Raw genomic sequence first — 9241 nt, forward strand, 5'->3', positions numbered from 1 at the left:
TTATTCAAGCCAGATGTGTTGGGCTCACCCAAATTATTTCACAGATCAAGAACTATCAAACAGTGTAAGTGTTGCTTGAGCTGTGAAGCCAGGAAAAGGCTCTAATCTCGTTTCTTGTAAAGAACTGAACCAGGCAGGATGTCCTCCCTACAAATGCACATCGAGAGGATCCGTTTGTCAGGCAGCATCAGGCAGAGGAAGAGGCTAGAGGAGCAAACTTGGGGTACCCGAGAAAGAGAACAGAATGGGCTAGCCAAGTTTGAAAACAGGAAGGAAGAAATAGGAAGTAAGAGCAGCTTCCCCTGGTGTCCAGTTCTAGAATCCACCAGCCTTGGAATGTCAATGGACATGTGTTATACCCTGCATAGGGCTTACCCAGTGAAGTGAAAGTTGACAGCCCTGGTGTTCACATGACTCCATACTTATGAGCACCCGTTGCCGTTGTACTATGTGGAGTGTGTGGTATGTGAGTCCACAGCAGCTGTTTCCCCATGGGATGGGTGACTGCAGCTCCAAATATAGCTTGACTGCTGCAAGTTTTCACCACCAATGTGGTGACTTTCCAATCCTGGTGCATGACAAGCTGAGAGACGCTGTGCACACTAGCTGGGTGTCACAGCCAGCCCCCTGGTGCCTACAGAACTCTGCTGGAATGTCTTGGATAGGACATCAAAACTCCTGAATAATTGGCAATGTGTCCATAATTGGTTTCAGATGCTCCCAGCTTGGGATTCTCTAACCTTGTTATGTCACAGAATTCCGAAGAGCAACCGTTCTCCCAGAGGAAGGCTAAGTTCACAGATTGACCTCTTGGCCTTTTGAACTCACCTTGAAGTCAGGACCTGGTTACCTGTACAAGACAGCCTACTGTCGCTCATAGCCTGGGCTGCCTGGGTCCTCACTGTCAATGCTGGGTCTGTCTGGGAGGAGTGTCATTGTAGCTGCTTTTTGGTTTGTTTAGTCCTTTTAGAGATCGTCTTTTCTTGGGTGTTTTCAGTAAGTCAGCTGAACACTGAGGTAAGTAACAGCAATAACAAGCCCATTCCTGGAGTGTCAAAAGCATTGTGTGAGGATGCCTGAGTGTGTGTGTGTGTGCGCGTGCATGCATGCTTGAGGCCGTGCATGTGTGTGCAGGTGCTGGAGGAAACCAGTAGAAAGTATTAATTCCCCTGGTCACTACAAGGATGTTCAAAATATACCAGGGATCTTCCTCATCTGTCCTCAGCACCACTGACAGGGATTCCCAGCTGGCTTTCTGTGCAGAGGCCTCTCCTGTCTTTTCTGCTTGGCCTGCAGATGCTGGGGTTACTTCTTGTCATGCTGCCCAGCTTTGGAGAGGGCTTTGGGGATGTGTCTCAGAAGTGTCATCTACAGTGGAGCAGCCACCTCTCCACCATCTTCCTTTCCCAGTAGAGGGACCCATGGTATGTTTCAAAAGAGCAAGAAGTTACGATTAGGAAATACTGGTATTAAATAATTTCCCCTCCTATTTCTACCGAATCCCAAGGGGGACTCACAAATCTCTCAGCCCCTTTCCTTTAGTGGGCTGTGTTATGTCTGATTCTAGTGTCTGCTCTTTCCCTGCTATAAGCGTCCTCTAGCCCCTCCCCTGCTCAGTCCTGGATACTGAGCCCAAGATACTTTAAAATCACACATGCTTAAGGCTGGAGTGTTCTGACAGGTTCCCCCAGGTTAATGTTGAACGCTCTCTCTCAGGTTTTGCCTGACTGGAGAAGAGCCCAGTGCGCTGTGTTTCTTCCACACAGTTAGTTGCTGGCTCCTAAGCAGGCTCCAAGGACGACAGCTGGGGCTCCCCCTGTGACTCTTCACTCAGCAGCCAGCTAAAAAGCAGGAATGCTAAGGGAGACACCTCACTGGGTTTAGCATGGTGTGAAGGTGAACACCACCAGACTCTTGACACCCAGTGGGCAGAATAGCAGCAGAGATGGGTAGGTTCACTCTGACATCACATAGGTTTTCTAAGAAAGCTGAGGTTTCCTTGCTGCAGCCTGGCTGAGGGCAGGGTGGCAATGCTCTTCTGATGCTGCCTGTGTCTAGGTCTAGCAGGTGTCTCTACACAGAGGTCTTGATCATATTTGGATAACTGGAATATTTAATTCCCCCCAATCTGTCCAATCTGTATGGACAGTGGTCCTGAGTCCAGCTCCAGGATGAATGGCAAGTGATGGATGTGTTTCAGTCCATATGGTGCTTACCGTCATTGGAGGCACACACTTGCTGCTGTTGATTGTGCTTGTGGAAAGAGTTCTGAGGAAATGATCACCTGCCTATCAAGCAATCATGGGGCAGGGAAAGCCACCTGGGGAAAGGATATTAAAGTAGAGGCCTCCAGGCTTGCTAGTATCTTGCCAGGCACTGAGCCTATCTAATGAGCAGATGAGGAATGTGCTGAAGAGGTGGATAAGCCAGAGTACACAGCAGCAAAATGACTCCAAGACAGCAGCATCAACAAAGATCACCCCAACACAGGCAACAGATTAAAAAAGCTGGGGACCCTGGAGCACACTGCACAGCCTGCGGGCAGTTCAACAGGTTCGAAGGTGTCCTTCCCAGGTGTCTCAGTTGGTCTAAACTTCTTCTAGGCAACTTGGACGATTTTGGTGTTTTGTTTTGTTTTGTTTGTCTCCTGGGAGTCTTTTTGAAGGTTGGCTTGTCTGAACATGACTCTCAGCAGTCATTTCTGTTTACTTTTCGTCAGGGGTTGGAGTTGGGAGGAAGGGCTAGAGAATCTGATAGGTTTCAGGGACTTCCTGAGGCTGTTTGAGTTGATTAATTCCTGTCTTAAGGCTCTTCCCTGAAGAATGGAGGGTTTCACCTCCCCTTAAAGCTCCTGTTATCTCACCTCCCTGTTAACAGGCTGTCCTAAAATATCCTGTTGTGTGTTGTTTCATTTATCATTTATACCTATGTCTTAAGAAGATGGAAGCCCCTTTGTGGATAACTTTTCCACTCCCTGTCTGCTTTTCCTGTGTTTGAGATCTGGTTGTGCACACTCCTCAGGTATTATGTTGTGAAGTCACCCATAGCCACATGATGGTGCATGGCACTGCCTTACTTAGAGATAAAGACATTGGAAAAATGTTACTTTTTTTTTTTTAACTCACCACTGGGACTAAAGCAAAAAAATAGGAAGATGACTAGGGACCTTGCTCTTTGACATTTGGACCCAAGGTTGCCAAAAGAACATGTCCTAGGTGTCCTTCACACACACGCGCACACACACACACACACACACACACACACACACAAGGTATGTTAATATACTTGACTGTTGAAACCCTTCCAAAACATCATAGGATACACTTTAAGGATGTCCAGTTTTTAAAGGGAGTAAGAGGTGTCTGTGATTGGTGGTGCTATTTGGGGTGGGGGTATTAGGTGGCTCAGCCTTGGGCAGGAAGTATATTTTTGCTAGGTGTAGGCTTTGGGATCAAAAACAGAGTCTTTTCCAGTTTGTTCTCTCTGCTTCATGTTTGAGTTTGAGCTCTCAGCTTGCTGCTCCTGCTGCCATGCCTGATGCTTGTTTTCCTAACATCGTGGAAGCTTATCTCTCTGGACTCAAGCCCAAAGAAACTCTCTCTTCTCTACTTTGCTTTTGGTCATGGTATTTTATCACAATAAAGGAAAAGTAACTGACACAGGAGTGGAGGAAGAGCAGGCACAGAACACAGAGAAATGGGATGACCAGAGTCTGTGTGTGCAGGTGTGTGTAGGGTGTGTGTGTGTGTGTGTGTGTGTGTGTGTGTGTGTGTGTACGCACGCACACTCATGCACACATTGTGCACACCATAGGTTAGAAGCAAAGCATGGTCTGCCCATGTGAATCTTAGACAGTGGTTGCCTTTCCTCTTTATGTATAAAGAGCCTTTGCCCTGAGTGGTTGTTTCTCTCTGTGCTTGTCTCTGGCCACCTCAGCTTTCTTCTTTCTCTATGCATTCTGCATTCAGTGACAAGCTCTAGGATTGGCCCAGGAGCCATAGGATCTAAGATAGGCTATGCAATTGGCCATTCTAGGCCTGATGCCTGCAGATGACCGGGTGAGCAAGGCTGGGGCCCATGGACTTCACACTTTGGATAGATATCATAAAATGCCTACTCTGGGCAGAACCAACTTACACCGAGGTATGGCTTGGGCTACCCAGACCAGAAGAGTGGCTGATATGTATTATCTGTTCATTTCATATACAATTGAAATGTATTTTCATTCTCATTTTGACTGAACCACTGAGCAATTCTCTCACTTAGCCACAGTTGGCTGGACACAGACAAAGAGGGTGCTCTTGTCCCTTCCAGGTGATAGCAACCCCATCCTCTACTGTCTTCTATTTGCCTTGCCTTACTGATTTCCTTGGCTATGGACTCTCTGGATAGGCAAGATCTAGACTATGCTAGGAAACTCAGCCAATCCAACAAAGTGCCCAAAACCTCCCTTTACAGAAGGTGTAGATAGAATGATCGACAAGGCCAGGATGATAAGACACGCTCCTAGGGCCTGTCTGGCCCTGTCTTATACCCTTAGAACATGTTCCCTGGACTCTGGAGACTGGCACAGGCCTGCTGCTGCATTGGTAGACATGAAGTGTGATGTGGTCGCTCCTTAGTCAGCACCTGGATCATGGACTATGTATAGTACTACTTAACTCAAAACCCTAAGGGGAAAAATCCTGGGTACAGGCAAATACAAGGCCTTTCCACTCTGCTCTGTTGTCTCCCTGGACCTGCCAAAACAGACAGAGACTGAAGTCCCTGAGACCCATTCTTCCTGAGCTCTAGGCCTATAGCATTCCTACTATAGGTCCATTGCCTCTTCTGACCCAAACCCAGGGCTTGGGTGAAGCTCTGTCTTAGGGCACTTTCCGTGCTCAGACTGCAGAAGATCTGTGGCCTTGTCTTGGGAGTGCCACTGCAGTCCTCAGAAAGCCCTGTTTGCTCTCCTGGTTTTTCTCAGATGTCATCGAGGGAGTCCCAGCTCTCTGAACCAGTGAACCGGCTCCATAAGCCCCCCTCCAGGCAAGGGGCAGAGGCCTGTTTACTTTGGGTCTGATGAGTAAATCAAGTGGAACGAAGTCAAAAGCTCCATGAAGCCAGCACACATGACATCTGTCACTTCCCCTTAACCCATCAGGGTGGAGGAAAGGACATTGAATTAATTAGAAGGCTCTTTAAAATGCTTGCCAGAGGTAACTATGCCTTCTCTCTCCTAGGTACTGGCAATTAAAACTGATGTCCTTTTCCCTTACTGTTCATTCTAGAAGAGTCAGGGTTGGGGGGTCACAAGTCCAGGTACCATTTTTTTCTCTTTAAAAATGAACATTATGGCTACTAATGTTTGGTATAATTATCAAAATCAAGCCTCTGTGTATGCACATGTGTGTGCCTTTGTGTACAGGGGTACTGATGTCCATGCATATGTGTATAGAGGCCTTGGGTTGACATCAGGTATCTTCCTGATTGGAATATATATGGGTGCTGAGGGAATCTAGATTCTGAGCCTCTAACACAGCAACCGCTTTACCCACTGGGACATCGCCCAGCCCCTTGAACCTTGCCTCTTTATGAATGTGTCCACTGCAGATATCTGGAACTGTGGCCGGCATGAGGTTTAGCCCCATCAGCTACACTAAGCTTTCTGTGATGTAAAGCTAAGGCTTCTGTCCCGGAAGTGATCCTCTGGGGCTCAGTGATTTTTTTTTTCCAGTTTGATTAAATGGCATATTGGTGTCTGTGGACCTGCTCAGTCTGCCCATGCCTGGGGAGGAGTGACTATGTAGCCCAAGGAGACTACTGGCAGCCAGACCTCTTATCTCAGGTAGCCCTTGTATAACTCTGATTACGGATGGCTCAGGAAAGAACTGCTTTCCACAGTGGTGACACTGAGGCAGGTGCATCTGCTGAAATTCCGCTCTTGTCCTCTTCCATCATGTGCAGTGTACATTAACTGCAGGAAAAAGTGAACCAAACACACATAATGCAATTCTGTAGGTCAGATGCCCAGGGTGCTCCCCAGAATTGAAAGCAATATGGCTACTCATTGAACCCAATCCCTCCAGTTCCCTGATGCATGGGCCTCTTCTTCAAGCCAACCATTCCCATCAAATCCTCCTGACGCTTCCACTCTCACTTCTCTTCTGCCAACAGTCAAGAAAAGAGTGCTGACTAGGACTCACATGATGAGAGTCAGGCCCACCCACATAACTGAGGGCAGTCTCCCTACTCTCAGGTCAGCTAATTAGTAACCTTAACCAGATCTGCAAAGTCCTTGATGTCCTATAACATATTCAAAGGAGTAATCCCAGGGAGCAAAGGTTAGGAGTAAGGCTTTTCTGCCTGTATTTCCTCTTCCAGAGTTAGGGATTAATGCAGGAAAGGAAATCCTCTTAAATATTTTTTGTAGCCCCAGCTAGTCAAGTGTTGGGAGATTAATGGGGACAACCACGTTCTCAATCCTTGAGTCGTGGTACCCTCCTTTGCTCTGACTACCACAAGAAAGGGGGGGGGAGTCTCTATGATTCCAGCATACACAGGAAGTCGGTCATTGACAAGCCGCTTTCCTTGTTAGCTTCTGAAGACACCTTTCATTCACACTTCCTGAGGAGCCTTGGGTGAACATTATCACAAAGCCTTTGAAGCTTTCTGTAGTCACTGGGACAACTCTTTCTACATGTCAGCTCCCGCCATGAGTGGTTTGTGGAATGGTTCCCTCCAGAGAACTCGGACAAAGGTTTTGTGAAGGCGCCCATCCTTTGGCTGTGGAGATATTTGGTGGTGCTTTGTGGGTGGTGATTGACAACCTGAGAACTCTATGTGCCCTCCTGAGCTGCATGAGAGACTTAGAGTGGACTTATGGTTCTTGTACTCTGAGATGTGGAAACTGTGGCTAAAGGTGGGTGAGTATTCCTCTGGGAGTGGCCATCTTACTTGAGCCTCAGCCTGAAATACAATGCCCATATGAAACAGGGAGATGTTCCTAAGGTCCTGTAGGTTTTACTAATGGTAATATTGGATGATTGCCTTGTGGGATGATATTCTGTGTTTGAAAGATGCTATGGAGTAACATAGATGGAACACCATTGGGGTAAAGGCATAGGAGGAGAAGATGGGTGTCTTAGAAGCATAGGAAAGGCCACTAGGAGTTTGGGGCACTTTTAGGGACAAGCCCAAGGTGAAAGTAAAAGGACTGATCAAACACATTTGGGGAGCAGTGTTGCCACCCCAGCTCTGGAGGCTCATGGCATTCTGTGGATAAGTCCCCAGGCTTTCTCGTGGTGACAGATCTAGCTAGAATCCCACCCTGTCCCTGTCCCCATTACAATGTTTGTTTTGCTCTTGTTTCAGTAACAAGATGAAACAGGCATATTGTTTTCTAACCTACCTTCTCTACCCAATACAGATCATAAACGTTTTTCCAAGCCATTAACTGGTTTTCTCAGTTTCCATAATGGCCATATTAATATTCTATTTCATGCTTAGATCATAATTTATGTCTCCAAATCCTATTATAGTCTTTTTCAGGTTAGCTCCCATTTTAAAAACAATAAATAACCCTCTCTAAAACAGCTTACAGCTCAATTTTTGCAGATATTTCTGATTACATCTATAGTATATGACTCTACAGTTGTATTTCTAGGTCAAAAGCATGTGGATTTGGGGCTGGCCATATTAAATACTTTATTATCATTGTTGAATCTTTATAGCAACGTAAGCTTATTCATCAATGTTAATAGGATTCTAAACAAATAGAAAAGGTACAAGAACTGTGTGAGGAATCACCTGTGAGCCAGCAATGAGGGCACTGCAGGGAGCTCTCCCATCCCTGTGTGGTTTTTAAGCATAGGTCACTCTGTAGCACAGCCACTGATGGCCATTTGCGGCAGGAAACAGTGAGTACTTTATCATCTTCTGGGTCTTAGACTCTGTTTTGCCAATTGTCTGCAAATTGTCCTTTTAAAAAACACTCTGTGTGTGTGTGTGTGTGTGTGTGTGTGTGTGTGTGTGTGTGTGTCCGTCCGTCCATCCAGAAGAGGGCATTGAATCTCCTAGATCTAAAAGAGACAGTTGTAAGCCAGCCAACGTGGGTACTGGGAACCAAACTGTGGTCATCTGCTGCAAGAGCAGCAAGTGCTGTTAAGTGCTGAGCCATCTTGCTTATGCCCCAAATTGTTCCTTATATCAAAATGTTTGAGCCGTGATCATGACTTGCACTTAGCTGTCTTCTCTCTCTCTCTCTCTCTCTCTCTCTCTCTCTCTCTCTCTCTCTCTCTCTCTCTCTCTCCTCTACAGTAGTTTCCTAGACCTTCATAGTGTAGAGTCTGCAGGCTGGTCATTCTGGAACAGAGCCTCTAGCTCAGAGTGTCAGATGTTTCTCCACAGACCCATGTACCATGTCTGGTAGGAGCATCCTGGATCTAATGCTCTGTGGTTCTCACTGGATCCCAGCAGTGGCCACTGGCTCTCTGTTATCCCATCCCTGGAGATGCTGATGCTGACAGTGTGGCTAAGTGTAGTCCCTCAGTCTTCTTGGCATGGTCTGCATTCTCCACTGCTTTCTCCACAATAATCAATAAGTAGCTTGTGAGGAGATGTATGCAGATCCTCTCCCTCCAAACTTTCTGGTTTTCCAGTTCATCATTTTGATGGGGTGGGGGTGAATTAATTCTGTGGTATTCCACAGGTAGATGTAAAGATTTTCTGATTCCACCATATTTCTCACATGTCTTAGTTAAAGTCACTGAAATCTGATAAAAATAGTTCTTTGTGCATTAATTTTTGTTTTATACAATGGGTTATCATTCATAATATCAGTGCTGATTTGGGGCAGGGGAAGCTCCTTCCATGTAGCTGCTGTGTCCTTGTCAAATCCTCATTTTTAGCTATTCGTTTCTTTACTCTGTCACAGTGAGCTGTTTAGGCTCCAGGCCCTCCTCGAATGGGTCCCCCTCCTCTCCAATGGGTGCCCCTCCTCTCAGTAGAAAGCAGAGTCTGCCACCTGAGTGCTCTGCTGGTCACCACCATGTGTGTTTGTTTTGTTTCCTTTTGTTTTGTGTGGACAGAGCAGGAGTAGAAGTGCCCTTGAACTCACAGACACTCTGGCGCTACTCCAAGACCACAGGACTCATTTGCTTCCCATGTTCTAATTAGCATATCTGTCTGTTTTACTTCATACATGAAGCTGTTTCTGGACTCTCCACATGCTTCCTTTTGTCCTTTCATAGATCAATTC

Source organism: Rattus norvegicus, chromosome 9 (genome assembly GCF_021556685.1).
Source record: "Rattus norvegicus strain SHRSP/BbbUtx chromosome 9, alternate assembly SHRSP_T2T, whole genome shotgun sequence".
Lineage (NCBI taxonomy): Eukaryota > Metazoa > Chordata > Mammalia > Rodentia > Muridae > Rattus > Rattus norvegicus.